Raw genomic sequence first — 16,510 nt, 5'->3', positions numbered from 1 at the left:
GGGCTCATTGGATTGCATGGCCTGCATTCTGGTTACCACTGCGTTACACTTTCTGCTTTGTTCTGGCTCCAGCAAATCCAAAAAGAACTGGTAGGTCTCTTTTTAGAACAGCATTGAAACTGACAATCACAGGGAATGTTGTGTTGTTTTAGATAATGTAATGTGAACGAGCACAGAATTTTAATCAACCCACACTCTGTTACTAAGGTTTTTAAAGCCATACACACCAACAAAGCAACAGGGCCGGACAACTTGTCCGCCTTCCTTTTAAAGACATTTGCAGAGGAACTTACACCAGCTTGTCATCAACTCTTTCAGCTCTCCATGGACACACACTCAGTGCCAGAGCTATGGAAAAAATCGATAATAATCCCAGTTCCCAAAAAAGCATGTCCCAAGGAGGACAATGATTACCGGCCTGTGGCTCTCACCTCAAATGTTATGAAATCACAGGAAAGACTCATAACAGAGGAGCCATCCCTGGACCCCTATCAATTCACTACCAATATATGGTATATAATAATTGGTATATAATACCAATTAGCACAAGTGACGCCATCTCAACAATAATGCATCTTGTTCTGAAGCACCTTGAAAGCCCTACTGCATATGCCAGACTGCTTTTCACTGATTTTAGCTCAGCTTTTAACTCAATCCAGCCACACATTTCTTTCAAACAGGCCACAACAAGTGAGATTTAATTCTGTCTTCTCTGAAACAGCAGTAAGCAGCACGGGGGCCCAACAGGGGTGTGTCAGTTCACCCTTCTTGTTTACGCTGTATACTAATAACTGTGTTAGCACCCAGCCAAACAAATATGTCGTGAAATTCTCAGATGATACTGTCATCCTCAGTCTGCTCACAAATAATTCGAACCCCAGTAGCCACAGAGCTGCTGTGGACAGTTTTGTGGACTGGTGTGATGCTCATCAACTGCATATAAACACTCGTAAAACTGTTGAGATGTTGCTGGACCCCAGATCAGAAACCTGAGCGCTGTGGCCATTCATGGTCACAGCATTGAACAGGTCACCTCATACAAATACCTGGGGTGCATATCGACAATAATCTGAGCTGGCACACACAGGTGGCAAGCATGTGTGCCAAAATCCATCAGTGCCTCCATTTTCTCAGGAGACTAAGAGTGTTTGGTGTATGTAAAAACATTATGTTCATCTTTTACAGAGCAACAATAGAGTCCATTTTACGGTATGGCGTCACCAGCTGGTTTGGTTTTCTAACAGTAAAATATAAAGCTCAGATCCTCAGCCTGGTTAAGACAGCAGGCAATACCATGGGAATGTGTGCCCCTCTTACTCAGCGAGAAGGTACAGGGTTCCTCTGTGCAAACACAACCGCTTCAAAAACTCACTAGTTCCTTTTTCAGTTAAGCTCATTAATGAGCAAAAAATAGAGGATGAACGGAGAAACAGGAGGCCCCCAATGTACCGATAACTGTAGACATGTATGTATGTATGAAACCGTAAGCGTTTGAAGTGGCATGTGTACATGTGCACAGTGTGCATGCGCCTGTGATTGTAGGAGTGTGTGTGTGTGTGTGTGTGTGTGTGTGTGTGTGTGTGTGTGTGTGTGTGTGTGTGTGTGTGTGTGTGTGTGTGTATGTGTATGGATACTTAAACAGACGCTTGGGTAAACTGTAGCAGGGATAAGCTAATGTTTTTGCACATTTGTAATTACTGTTTTTATATTGTTTTGATGTATTGTCCATGCAGCAATTTCCCAGCATCTGAGACAAATTTCTCCCTAGGGAGATGAATAAAGAAACCTTGACCTTGACCTTGAGACTTAACACAATGAGATAACAGGGGAACTGATACAGTGGTTTGACCAAACCAACTCCAACACAAGGGGTAGATAAAATGTATGCCAAATTAACTACATACAAGGAAAACCCAATTTAACCCAAATCCCCCCATGCCATCACAACACATGGTCTAGATTAGATTAGATTAGATTCAACTTTATTGTCATTGTGCAGAGTACAAGTACAGAGACAACGAAATGTTTTTGGTGTTCTAACCAAAAAAAGTGCAAAAGAGCAACAAGGTGCAGTACAAACATGAATAGGCATAAAGTGCGATATGGTAGTAAGGTAATACGGTAAGCTGGTGCAGAGGATACAGATAAGACTGGTATATTATAGAGCAGCATTGATGGATATAAGATAGTTACAGTATGAACAATATTTACAGTATGGACATTATAAACAATATGCTAATAAATATCAAGTGGAATAGGATATTATATATACAGTCAAGTAGTATAGGAAATGCAGTGTTCAATGTAAAGTCAAGTACAAATGTACAGTCAAGAATTTAGGAGTATTGCAGTGTCCACGGGGGGTGGTTGAGGAGGAGGAGGGGGGTGGGGCAAAGTACACTTGGGTATGGAGTTCAGTAGGGTGACAGCCTGAGGGAAAAAACTTCTTCTGAACCTACTGGTCCTAGTGCCAAGAGACCTGTAGCGCTTTCTAGAGGGGAGGTAAACAGTCTATGGTTGGGATGGGAATTGTCCTTGGCAATGCAGCGCGCCTTGCGCAGGCACAGCTTTTTATGGACAGACTTGATGGAGGGGAGTGGGGAACCGATGATGCATTGGGCAGCTTTCACCACCTTCTGCAGTGCCTTCCGGTCAGAGGCGGAGCAGTTGCCATACCATACAGTGACACAGTTAGTAAGTATGCTCTCGATGGTGCTGCGGTAAAAGTTTGCCAGGATCTGTGGGGACAGGTGAGCCTTTTTTAGTCTCCTCAGGAAGAAGAGGCGCTGGTGAGCCTTCTTGATCGTGGAAGAGGTGTTGAGGGACCAAGTGAGGTCCTCGGAGATGTGCCACCTTTAGACTTTCTGAAGTCCACGATGGTCTCTTTGGTCTTCATGGTGTTGAGGGACAGGTGGTTGTCGGTGCACCACACAGCTAGGTGCTGGATCTCGTCTCTGTATGCTGACTCATCGTTGTCGCTGATGAGACCAACCACTGTTGTGTCGTCTGCAAACTTAACAATGGTGTTTGAGCCATGTATGGCTTTGCAGTCGTGGGTGAAGAGGGAGTACAGGAGAGGGCTCAGCACACAGCCCTGCGGAACGCCAGTGTTCAGGGTGAGGGTATCCAATTGCGGAGGGAGGGGTCGATGTCCAGGTCATGCAGTTTGGTGATCAGTGTGGAGGGGACAATGGTGTTGAACGCTGAGCTAAAGGCAACGAACAGTATTCTTACATAAGAGTTCTTTTTGTCAAGGTGGGAGAGGGCGGAGTGAAGTGCCGTGGAAATGGCATCCTCTGTACTCCTGTTCTGGCGGTAGGCAAACTGAAAGGGGTCTAGAGAGGGTGATAGGTGGTTTTTGATCCGAGCCAGGACCAGCCTCTCGAAGCACTTCATGATGATGGGGGTAAGTGCGACTGGGCGGAAGTCATTTAGGCTCTTGGCAGAGGAGTGTTTAGGCACCGGCACGATGGTGGTGGATTTGAGGCACTTCGGGACAACTGCTCAGTCTCCTCCCTTGACACAACGCCGAGACAGACAGTGTTGGTATCCTTGTTGGTAAGAAGCTGAACGTCGCTCCACATCACCATTTCTCCTCGCCATTTCACATGGAAAGAAATCTCAATGTTTGTAGCACAAGTTGTTAGCACAAGTGTCTAAGAAGGTAGTAGAAAGGCAACTCAGCAGATTACATTTTTACAAGGGGTGATTAAACCAACACATGTTAACTTAATAAAACAACAAAAGTTCAAAGTAAATAAGGCAACTTAATTCATAATAAATCGGCCCCATTAACAAAATGGCCACTGCTGGGTGCAGCACAACTCAAATAGTGGGTTTACACTTTTCCCTTAAAGCAAAGAAATCTAAATAAACCCTTAAATTAACCTCAAACAATAAAACCCCTTCAGATGGTCTGCCCCAGTGATGTCATCAATCTGATAAATACCCAGGAAGTGCTGGGCTGGCCCCTTTTACCTGCATGGACCACATGAAGAACTGAACAAAAGAACAAACAAAGGTAAGTATGGATAAGAGACAAGCAATGATATTTTGCAGTTCCAGAAACTAAATAAAAATGACTGAACTAAATCAAGACTGTGTGTTTGCTTTAAGTTAATTTATACTTTGATGTGAACTGTAACTTAATGCTAACACAAACAAACCTGGGATAGTTAGTGCTGCAATGTTACACAAGCAAATACACAACTGTAATTAATAATGTGATTTGATACCAAATGAAGATGTAAGTGACAAATGATGAATAAGAGAAGAGCTTCTCACCCACTTTGTCCCAATGTTATGTTAAGTTTTTTTTATTCGCTGATTCAGCTGACTGTAAACTCCCCTCAGTATTACCATAGGGCTAATAATGCATCAAATTCAGCTGACAGTTACAAGACTAAGACAATGAGCTGCTTATGTCTATGGAAACATTTGTAAACTTGAAGAATACAATGTAGATGTAATACAGCATTCTCACTATTGTTACATACAGTTGCAGGAAGAAAGAAACCCTGTAGTCTTATTGGGTGCTACCTTATTTTGTGTCTGTTCTCAGTTCACTCAAAGTTCAGAACATATCAGACAAACTCGTGTCATGTTTTTGTTTTTTTACTTTTTGATAATTAATTTAAGACCCAGCACACCTTCTAGAGTGCCCTAGTGTTTCATCATTATCATACATCGCACTAACTTGGGTCTGCCAGCTAAAAATGTTGTTTCTCAGAGACTATTACAAACATTTCACAGCTATATCTATTTTTTCTGTCTGTTGTAAATCTACAGACACGGAGGACGGCATAAGAAAGGATACAAACGTCTGCATCCTCCTGGTGACAGAACATGAGGTCGTCCTGGAGGATCAGATTATTCAGCATGGCATGAAGGACTATTTGTATATGGTAGCTATGCTCATGGGTCTGCTGTATGCATTTACATTGACTACCAAAAAGAAGTGCAGTACACATTAAGTCATAAAGAAGAACCTAATGAATATCATGGTGACCACTGCACCTCCAAGGGTCCATGAACTGAGAAGAAGACTTTTTATTGGACATTGTCTCAGATCTTTTCTGACGTGTTTGTTTTACCATAAAAAGATCACATCATTAAATGTGTAAATTATTGATTTTATAAGTTTATTGCAACTGAAAACTCTGAGAAAAGTGACAGATTGTAAATGCAGCAAAAGAAAGACGACAGTTTTTTGCACATTCTCAGGTGGAAATGTTTTTACCAACAAGCCAGCACAGTATTTGAGGTCAAAACATTTGTAAATGTTTAGATGTGCTATTTGATCTGATCTGCTCTTGAAGGTTGAAGAACTTGATATGATGATAAAACGATAACCTGTAGAGATTAATACCTTTTTTTTTTTTTTTTTAATTATTTGAAAGGAAGTTGAAAGTTTCCACAAAAGCAAAAAGAATCACAAATGTATAAACTAAACTGATTTAAGTTGACTAAAATATAAATATATATTCAATTTAAATTGATGAATTCATTTAACTCAATATTTTAGGTGGATTCAACTTTTGATTAAAGGTCCCATATTCTGCTTTTTCTGGTTTTATATGCTCTTTAGTGTGTTTTCCAAGTGTCCTGTGCATGTTTAGGCACATCTAAGTGCAAAAAGTCAAAGTCCGCGGAAACGCGGCTTCTCCTTCGTCCTCCTGTTAGCTGTAGCATTAGCTGCATTTAACGCTCGGTTCTAGCCTCCCTCGATAAAAATTTGTCAGTCCGGTGTCATTGTCAGTGTGATGTCACTGATCTAAACCCATTGGCTCGTTGTGGAAAGCCCAGCAGCTCATGTTGAAATTTCCGAGACGCGTGCTGAGCAACTGACCAATAACGACAGAGCGGATCGGCAGACCAATCAGAGCAGACTTGGCCCACGTGGGGTCTAACAGTGTGGGCTCAGCAGAGTGTAGCTGACGGACTCAGAGCGTAGAGGGAGCAAGGAGGAGCAGTACATGAAAACAGACACTTTTTTCAGACTTTAACTATTGTGAACGTACAAAAGTAGGTACATAGATTAAATATACAAACCCCAAAAGGGCAGAATATGGGCTCTTAAAGTCAAAAGAAATTGAAAAACCATTTTGCCTTAACTAGATAATTTCACAGGAACTGAATTGTGATCAAAAGTTTTGTTAACTTAAAGATTTAAGTGCAACTGACTTGATGTCAAGTTTATTTGACTAGAAAATTGTATTTACTTCAAATAATCACAAATTCATGAAAATATTTTTTTTTCAAATTTAGTTTCAGTAGTAAAACAAAACTGTCAAATTTAAACAAGCCTGTTGCTTCAATGTGTCTGAAAACCAAGAAGTCATAAGTCAGGTTTTTCATTTCCTAAGAGTCAACCTGTTTACCTTGTGTCATGGAAATACATTTATATTTAGATCATGAATGCTGATGACAGGCCAACATGCAGATGATAAATGGTCTTTAATTAAAGAGTTTAGGGCATGCAAACATACACAAGGGCACTGCATGTCATTAAACTTTATTACCATCATGCCTGGATATATTTATACAACTACTTCCACGCTCTCTGTTAAGGCCATCATTGTTGATATTTGGATGATGTAGATTATTATCCTCCAAGAGTTGCACAGTGGAAAGCCAAACAGGAGAATTTAGCATACTCTGATCTCCCAAACGAACCCCGCAGATGTGACATGTAATGAAGGAGACCTTTGGGTGGTGATAACTCAACATACAGGACAATTACAGCAAGAGTTATTGAGTTATTATATAATAATAATAATTTACACTTTATTGATCCTGCGAGGGGAAATTCATTTTTACACTCTGTCTAGTTAACATGCTACACAAACATAGGCTGAAATACACACACATGCACAAACAGGATCCTGTGAACATGCACTAATGGAGAGGTCTCAGAGTGAGGGGGCTGACCACAGTGAGCGCTCCAGAGCAGTTTTGGGGTTCGGTGCCTTGATCAAGGGCACCTCGGCAGTGCTCAGGAAGTGGACTGGCACCTCTCCAGCTACCAGACCAATTTCCGGACTTGGACCGACGACCCTCCGATTCCCAACCCAAGTCCCTACAGACTGAGCTACTGCCGCCCCCATAAAAAGGACATCTCAAATAATCGTGTGATCAATTTGAAGCAAGTCTTTAGTGGTTAAAGGAAGAATGTGCAACATTTTACATACAAATATAGCAGAACTCAGTATATCCTGTAAATGTTAACCCCGGATCATGAACGTCTACAATGTGTGAGAAGCGTGAGTCCCGCTAGCTGTTCTGTTGTTGGAGCCGTGTTAACACGACGCTTACATGGATTGAACGCCTTGTGTATAAAGCTGTTTCAGTCAAGGACTAGAGAAAAGAAGAATAGCATAGCCTACTCACTGCTTATTTGGATGTCGTAAATCTTGCCTTTTATTTTTGTAACCAACACCAAAAAGACAAAAGACAAAGTTACCAACAAACAAAGGCATGCATCAGGCATCAGCTACAAAAAAAACAATATTTCCCTCAGAAGTGAAGACCAAAAGCAGAGAAAAAAGGAGTTCAATTAAAACTGAAACATGATAATATATCAAAGCTGATTTAATTTCTGCTGCGCCCAAGTGGCCAAGAAGAGCCTTGAAATGGAAAAAGCAGAAATAGGTCAACATTCAACATAAAATATAAACACCTTTATAACTTTTTGAAAGGGTTTCTGAGGCCAGTCCTCTCTGCAGACTAAAACAAGCCGTTCACAGCAGATTGCTATTCAGCTCCTGTAGTTGAATCTAACTCTGCTGCTTTTATTTTTATTTTGACACAGTGCAGTCATGCATACTGTTTGAGCAATGTTCAAATGATCACTCTCGGGCAATAGTGTAATTATTTCCGGAGTTTATTTGAGTGTTTTTCTAACTCTACACAGGAGGGATTCAGAGATGAAAACAAGAGGGAGCTTTGAGTCCAAGTCCACCCGACTCCCCCTCCAGCCTGTTTCTTAACATCACTTCAATTTGAAACACTCGTCGGGTGTAGTGAATTGGTATTTGCCTCGCTGTGGCGTGCACAAACATTCATTCATCAATCTGTCCCCTCTCACATTCCCCCTCTTCATCTGTCTCGCTCAGCCACCTCCCTCTCTCTCACACACATTTTCCTTGTCTCCTTTCATTTCCCGGCCTTCTTCCTCAAACCCCTGTTTACTTTTTTTTATTTTTGTCACATCCCCCACGCCCCCATTCCTCTCCTCAGGACGGCACCACCTACTCTCATGAATACATCTGCGTCACTCTTCCCATGCAGCTACGTCAGAACCTACTTAAGGCTCCTGGGGGGGGGGGGAGAGTGGTTTTTGTAAGTCACTCTCATCCACAAAGAGGAGTGTTTGAAGTGTGGAGGAAAGAGAGGGGAGAGGATTAGGATAATATGGTGGGGAGGGAATAGAGAGAGCAAGGAAGTTTTAGAGGGGGGAAGATGGATGGAAGTGAGAAATGGGGCAAGAGAGAAATTTAAAGAAGAGAAAAAAAGTAGGAGGAGAGAAAAACAGGGTGCAGAGACGGGTGTTAGGAGGAGGCATCTGTTTGAACATGTTGTGTGTTACTAATGTGTGCACTCTGGAGATTACATCTTATATATGCAGAATAGATGCTCTAAAGAACTACACAGCAAGTCGTTCCAATAACCTTTTATTTGCCCCAGCTTAGCATCCAAACACAAAGACTGAGCTGATATTTCCTATTGCTTTTTATTTGATTTTATTCCTTTTTGCAGTGCATGGTGGGAAGTTTTTGACAGCTGGTGTACTGAGGAAAACAAACAGTGGATATAAAAAGGAGCAGGTTTTATTTAGCCAATACTGATCCAGTATGGAATTTGAGAAACAAGTTTTCAAATATGTATCTCTTCCAGTTCTGGTTCAAAGGATCCTAAAAAAAAAATGTTCTGAAAGAAGACTGACCGTGTTTTAGCTCTAAATGATAGAAATACTCAGACTACAGTTTCAAAAAGGTGAAAAAAATCAAAGGTGTCATTTTTATTTGTTAAAAAATATACCTTTGATTTTTTTTCACCAATGTTTTTTTTTTTTTCAAAAATGTAAAGACGTGAGTTGTAAAAACTCACCTCTTTACATTTTTATAACAATATGCAAATGATATAACAACTAAAAAGCCCACTGAGAACATATGGTAAATGGTAAATGGACTTGAGCTTATAAAGCGCTTTTCTAGTCTTCCAACTACTCAAAGCTCTTTCACTCTGCAGGTCACACCTACACATTCACACACTGATGGTAGTGATCACTATGTAGTATCATCCATCAGAAGTAACTAATCCCATTCATACACCACCACTGAAGCAAAGGGAGCAATTCAGGGTTAAGTGTCTTCCCCAAGGACACATCGGACATGTTGCCCAGCCGGGGATTGAACCCTCGACCTTCCAGAGACAACTCTACCAACTGAGCCACATCCGCCCCAATATCTACATAGTCCAAAAAAATCTTGACTTTATTTTCATTATTTATTTATTCTTGTAATCTGATGGTTAGTAAGAGACAATAATAAGAGATATGTAAAGATGCAATTTATTTAAAGTATTATTATTCCTCTTTTACTAAAACTGCATTATTTCATTTCCTGCTCATAGGGTCTGCACGCTGTTGCCTCAATACGTGAAGGTTACTGGTTGGAATCCTCGTCAGACATATTCTTCGTCGGAACCCACTCATGTTCTCTCCGTGCATGTGTGGGTTCTCTCGTGGTTCTCCGGCTTCCTCCCACAGTCCAAACACATGCTCGTCCGGGCAGTGGTGACCCTAAATTACCCGTAGATGTGAATGTGAGTGTGGCTGGTTGTCTGTCTCCATATAAGATATCTTTTTATTGTCACTGTACAAGTACAACTAAATATTGTAGGAGCAAGCCTTTAGATGCCTAATATCAGAAATATACAAATATATAAATACTAAAAAAAAATATTCAAATAAGAAATACAATTAAATAATACGATATAGTATACAATATACAAATAATGGGGGGGGGGTCTTCTGTGATGCATATGTCTGCCCTGTGATTGACAGTCCAGAGTGCCTTTGGGTAAAAGCTGTTTAAGCTGTATAATGGATGGATGATACTGATAATAAAAGAGTTCAATCTTTATTTTTCGAATCCATTTTCGATGTGATTTATAAGTTCAGTCTCGGAGCGTATGAAGTATTAGCCTTTGGAAATGTCATCTCTCGTAACAGTTAAAACAATAAAACATAAAACTTTGGTTTATTAAAATTGTATGTGTTTTTTGTCTCTGTATTTCCATGTTGGGATGATTCTGTGCGGTTTTTGATTTTGATTCTTAAGATGAGGAAAAGTGTTTTTTATGTGCGTGCTGTTTAATCAAGAAAAAGCGAGCTGGCTCTTTAAACTTTGTTCACGTGACAGCATGTACAAAGACTTAACTCATTCAATCTTTAATGCTTCTTAATGCATGCCGTAAAACGTTGTATTTTTATCTAAATCCTCTTCATAAGCTTACCTTTATTGTGCTATGACCCACTTTGCGCCAAAATCCTGGAAGTCAGGATCACATCAGGGGGACTTGAATTTAAGCATGTCAGGGCTTTGGCTGTGTGGAAGCTCAACCCTGACATCAACTGATAGTGCTCTGACAATCTCTCATTGATCTCCTCTCTTATCTTTCAGGGACAATAAGCTCTCACAAAAGGAAGGGGGTGGAGGCCCTCAACATGTTTAGAAATGTTAACTTTAAAAATGTTCTGCATTACCTAATTTATGTTGTCTTACCCTGCATATTGAATGTCTAAAGGAATTATTTATTAACTATCTTGAAGTATTGCGTCATTTTGTTTTGTGTCTGTTTTGTTTATTTATATATTTTATTTTTTTTATTTATTTTTTTCTAATGGTTTTTTCTTCATTTACTTTATTAATTTATTTTTTCCTCTCTCTTCTTGCTCCTTGTCCTAGTATGCATGAGTGTGAATGAGACTCCTGAGTAGGCCACTGTGAAAACAGGCTACCTTCGGAGTGGCAATAGGATTCCTGACTCGGTGGGTGGGTATGGGGTTAACAGGGATGCGCGGGGGGAGAAGGCAGGAATGGGGTTTACAAAAGATGACCACAGTACAATGTAAACTTTTATTCCAACTGTATGTTTTCTTATCATCTGTGCAAACTAATAAAAAGATTTTGAAAAAGAAAAAAAAAATGTTCTGCATTAAAATCTATCATGCAGCTTTAACTAAATGTTTGTCTTGCCTTGCTGTCTCTGCAGGATGATGGCTCCCTCCCAGTCTCATCCCACTGAAGCTCTTACATCATCATCAGCGTCAGAGGTGCCCCAGTCTGGATCGCTAAAGATGGATCACATTGAAACTGGCAGTTATTAAAAGAAGACCTAAAATACTCTCTCCTCCACATTCGCCGGGAAATCTAAACATGAAGTCAGGAATTCAGTCAGCAGTGGTTAAAATAGGACTCGGTGAGGTGAATCTGCCTGACCTGGCAGATTGTATGATGATCTGTGACTCAAACAAGATCCCACCTCTTCACATATATTACTCTAGTTTGTCTAGTTGCAATAACTGAATAAATTCTCTTTTCTATTTTTACATAATCTCTCCATCAGTCTGCCATCTTTATGTCATCCTCTTTATTAAGGGGCGTGGCTTACAGAGAAGAGCCATCTGTCATTGACACACTTGATGTTGGAGCTGATCCTGACAGGCTACTATAAATATAATCATGACATATGTGACAGGAACACAAACAATGTCTGCAGATATTACTGAACCGTATAGGCTACGTCATTTTGTTTTGTTAGAACACAACAGTGCTAATGCAAACCTGGAGAGAACAATCTGCTCTGTGACTACATCCTCGCCTCTTAAGTTTCCAGTCAGACAGCACACAAAGACAACGCACAGAAAAGGAAGTTCCAAAACCAAGAAAAGTTGTCTATCGCGCCCTCAAGCTTTATTCTTGTCAGGCGATAGCTGATGGGTTCAAAGGCTGAACAAATGTTTTTATTATGAAGTACATTTTATAAATTGGTCATTTTGACTCCATTAAATCAGACAGCTGAGGGACAAGAGAAACTGAGAGGAATGAGTGGACATGACATATATCTAAAAAGGGCAAGAGGGTCAGAGTGAAAGCCGTGGCCCCTGCTGTAAGGTGCTCACTCCTACAATGGAGCTAAACCAGCTTCGCTTTGACTGCAGTTGTTCTTACCGACAGTAGTCAAAGTTGGTGGTTTGCATTTTTCAACTTCAGTGACCTGTTGCTTCAGGAGAAAAGAAAAATGTATACTTTATCTGAAGTGTTTCATAGTATAGTAATCATTTTGACGCATGTCATCCAAATTGTTGTTGTTTGTCTCCTGAGTCTAGCATGCATGATGTATTTACTAAATGCTGTGAGACCAGCCAATTTATATTCACCTTCAAGCTGAACATCAGGATTGTTTTTAATCTGGTTGCCATGTGTCGAAAAATGGTGAACTTTGTGTGAGATGCTGCACTTCTGACTTTCACCATCCACCAAGCATGTTCAATCACAGTGATGGAGCTACACAGTGAAGACCTACAACTGCCTACTCCTACATGTACAATGCTGAACAATAAAAAACAATCATCAGAAACTGATATGCTTCTTACTGAGTATACTGGTGGGTCCATGCTTCCTATGTGCTGCAGCTTTCCCTTCATCCTGAGTAAGTACTTAATCCTGTGCCAATTTACACAGAGATTCCTGTTTTCAGCCGGAAAAAAAAAAAAACTGTGCCTCTAAAGTAAACACTCTCAAAGACTCCCAGCCTGGAGTTTTTAGGTTTGCAAGGGTTTTTATAGGTGAAAAAAAAAACCCTGATTGTTAGTGATCAGTGCAAAGCAGGTTCACAACATTTTTTTAATGAGAAGAAAACAGAGGTAGGCTACTCAGGGCCAAACATTGCACCACATGATTTTATTGCCACACCTTTAGATTTTGAGTATTACAAGTGTGATTATTTATTTAATGTTCTGTCATGTTCCTGTTGAATCAACAGAAGACTAATTAGCCATAGACAGACTGTTCCTTGAGCATTGGTGTAAATACTAAAGAGGACACCTTCCACATGCTGGGGGACTTCTTGTTAAGGTGGCATTGGAGCATTTAGGGTTTCCCTGGAGAAGCTGAACAATGATGCTGAAAACAAGGATGCCTGGGTGGCTCTGATCAACCAGTTGCCAAGGAAACCAAGTACAGAATAAACGGGAAAAAAAATGGATGGAAGGATTGATACGTTGAAATGGAAAGTTTAAGAGTCAAATAAATTGTCTTTTTGTAGTAAAAAATGCACAGTTGAAAATAAATGTACAGAAAGCCATGCATGTGTTGCAAGAGTTGGTGATGGTAAGAACTAACTATGTCAAATAACAACAATGCCACCTCGGGGCTTGCACCGCAGGAAATACACAACTTATAACAACAAATGTAAATAATTATGACAGATTTGAAAACTGATGAGGCAGAGACGTGTTTTCAAAAATAATTTATTTGAATAAATCAAAAGGAAATATGCAAACTAAGGTGGACTGAAGCTGTGGGGAAGGAAAAATAGTTAATGAAAAAACTATTAAGGAAAATTAAGATAGAGTTTTATTTATCATAGAATCTATAAAGGGCTAAAGAGGTAAAATGTAAAGTTGATGCTTAAAACACTAACAGTAATAAACCAAAACTGAGCTTAAGCCACTAGTGAAGAGGCAGACTACACTGAGGAAGGTGTGGGGGTACTACCACATACTCACCTTCGTGCAGCACAGCAACTCCCACAGCAATCCAAACTTTAGTGTAGTCTTTGTGTCCCAGTGCTTTTAACTCTCATGCACAGTGTGGGGACCTCACCCTGGGTACCTAGCCTCCCCAACTAAGTGGCTGAAAGAAAAGCACAAATAATTAAATAACCAAAACAAAGTAAACACAAGAAAATTCCAGTTGGTTGACGGCAAACTAAATAAAACTAATAACCACAAAGTCAAAGTGATACAAAAAAAAAAAACAATATGAACAAACCAAACAAAACTAACAAGGACAATCAATAAATTAAAGGGACCAAAAAGAAAAGTACTTTAAGGAATACAACCAAAAACAGTACTAAAGGCAAAACACTACAAAACTGGGACAAAACAGCAGCGGTTTAAGCCACCTAAAAGGAAAACAACTATTAATAAAAATCAATCAATGCTTCAAGTCAAAGCTAAAAAATACTGACTCACCACCATAGGTTTCAGTCAAGATGAGGCTGGAACCACAGGCCCGCTATTAAAGCTGCAGCAACAACCAAACAAGGGTGTTATTAACAAACACAACCAGCAAGAATCACATTGAATCAGAGCTGTACCCACCAGCAGCAACACCAAACACAAATGCACATGCCAGACAGGAGCAGGAGGCCTGTACCTGTACCTGTACCTGGCATACAGCTGCTTTAATTAAACTCACCTGATTACCTTACTGTTGTGTTGTCTACCACAAATACAATAAGTTCAAATTTAAAGGGATATTGCCACAAAAAAATTAACTTGAAGCAGTGTCAAAATAAAAGTCTGCTTCATTGTTATCACTGGCATCTATAGGGACATATTTGTTCAACCATATTACACATGTCTTTTCTCTGGGCGTCACCAATTTTACACACAAGCAGACATCCACACAGTGAGCAGCCTGTTTTTGCAAACCCTTGAATAAATAAACAGCATAGCCATGAAGCATAGCCATGAAGCATAGCTATGAAGCATAGCCATGAAGCATAGCCATGAAGCATAGCTATGAAGCATAGCCATGAAGCATAGCGTGTAAGAATCGGCTTGAGTTCGTTTCACACAACATGAACAATGCTGAACCAATTTAGCAAACTAATGTCAAACACTCTGCTGAATGTATTTTTAGAGCTATAGAAAATTACACATGCAGAGACCAGAGTACCTGCAGGCTGTTGAAATAATCTGCGTACAGGAACATCATTAAACTGGTCATCACAGCACTGCAGATTAAAATGGACAACAAATATGGGTAAAAGATTAGCTTGATTTATAAACAATTAGCACAACACGGTGTGTGCCTGTAAGATTAACAGAGAACACACACCACTGGACGCATGCAGAGTAGGCATGGTAATCAGTGTTTGAAATGGGTGTTGTAGTTGTAGGTCTTATGCTAAAGACTGATGTGACTGACGGTGAGGAAATGAGACCCCATCCTCCTGACTCTCTAATCTGAACCTGAAGTAGAACCAAACAACCTCTACATGATTCAATTTGTACAACTCATTAGGCAGCAGTGATTGAATAAGCAGACCAGACTTGTGAGGCTATTATGCGCTGTAACCTCGACCATGCACGGAATAGCTCCCTTTAACTGTTTTTGAATCTACAGTGATCGTTTTCAGCTCGGCCGACGGGGGCCAATCCCAGCAGCAGCTGTGAATCTAATTCCCAGGGTGGTGACCAATCAGGACTACCAACATTACTGCAGGAGAGTCTGACGTAACAATCGATCCATTTCTGCTGACAGCCTGAAGCACGAGGCTAACCTTCAGGTTTTTGTGTAGATAAAGAGGAAACTGGTGGTGTATGATTGAAGATGCTGAAATAGAATCACACAATAGTGGTCTATGTGTGTTATGAGTCAACCTGTTATTAAATGGAGCTCCTCAGAGACTATTTGTACTCCTTTATAACAACAAATCTAAAAGTTTAACTTCATAATACTTAAAACTTAATGTGCTACTCAGCATTGAAGACCTGCAAAATGCATGCTGGAGGGTAAAAAGATAGGAGACATGCTGGGTGATGCTCAAAGACATGAGTAATAGATATGAATGATCTAGATTTTGTCATCCCATCCTTTCAATCTAAGATCAGCTAATCCATTTTACAATCGTGACTATTTTTTTCAAAGCAAATCTACTTTTCTTTGCTTTATCATCATTATTCAGATTAACACATACACTGAAAAATCCAGATGACCATTTCTATAAATGAGTATTCATATCACAATGTAGGCTACTAAGTGTCGGTATGAAGATGAAGAATAGTCAGCATGAGGACACTTCATGTCTTAATATGAAGCAACACAACAACCTTTGCAGACATTCCCCTCAAACTTAACTTTAAACTGTCCATTCTCATCTGACCCACAGCAAGTTCATAAATACATTGTTTCAATAACATAACGTAATAAATAGGGCAAAAGAACAAAACAAATGTAAAGAGTTAAATTCTACATGGTAGTTGTAGTGGCAATTTCTTCTTGTGTGTCATATAAAAATTGTCACTTGTGTCATAGGAGCCAACCTGTTCGTTCCTGATGCGTGTCCACTTAAATATATTCACAGATCCGTTGTTTCACTTGATTTCTTATTTTATTCATAATTCCACTTGTTTCCAGAACAGATCCAAAATGAATATATCAAAACTCATAACAAAAGGTCATGATCAAAAACAATTTCCGCATGGCTCCTA

The sequence above is a fragment of the Labrus mixtus genome, chromosome 21 (assembly GCF_963584025.1).
Source record: "Labrus mixtus chromosome 21, fLabMix1.1, whole genome shotgun sequence".
Classification (NCBI taxonomy): Eukaryota; Metazoa; Chordata; class Actinopteri; order Labriformes; family Labridae; genus Labrus; species Labrus mixtus.
Note: the sequence above shows the minus strand (reverse complement) of the source record.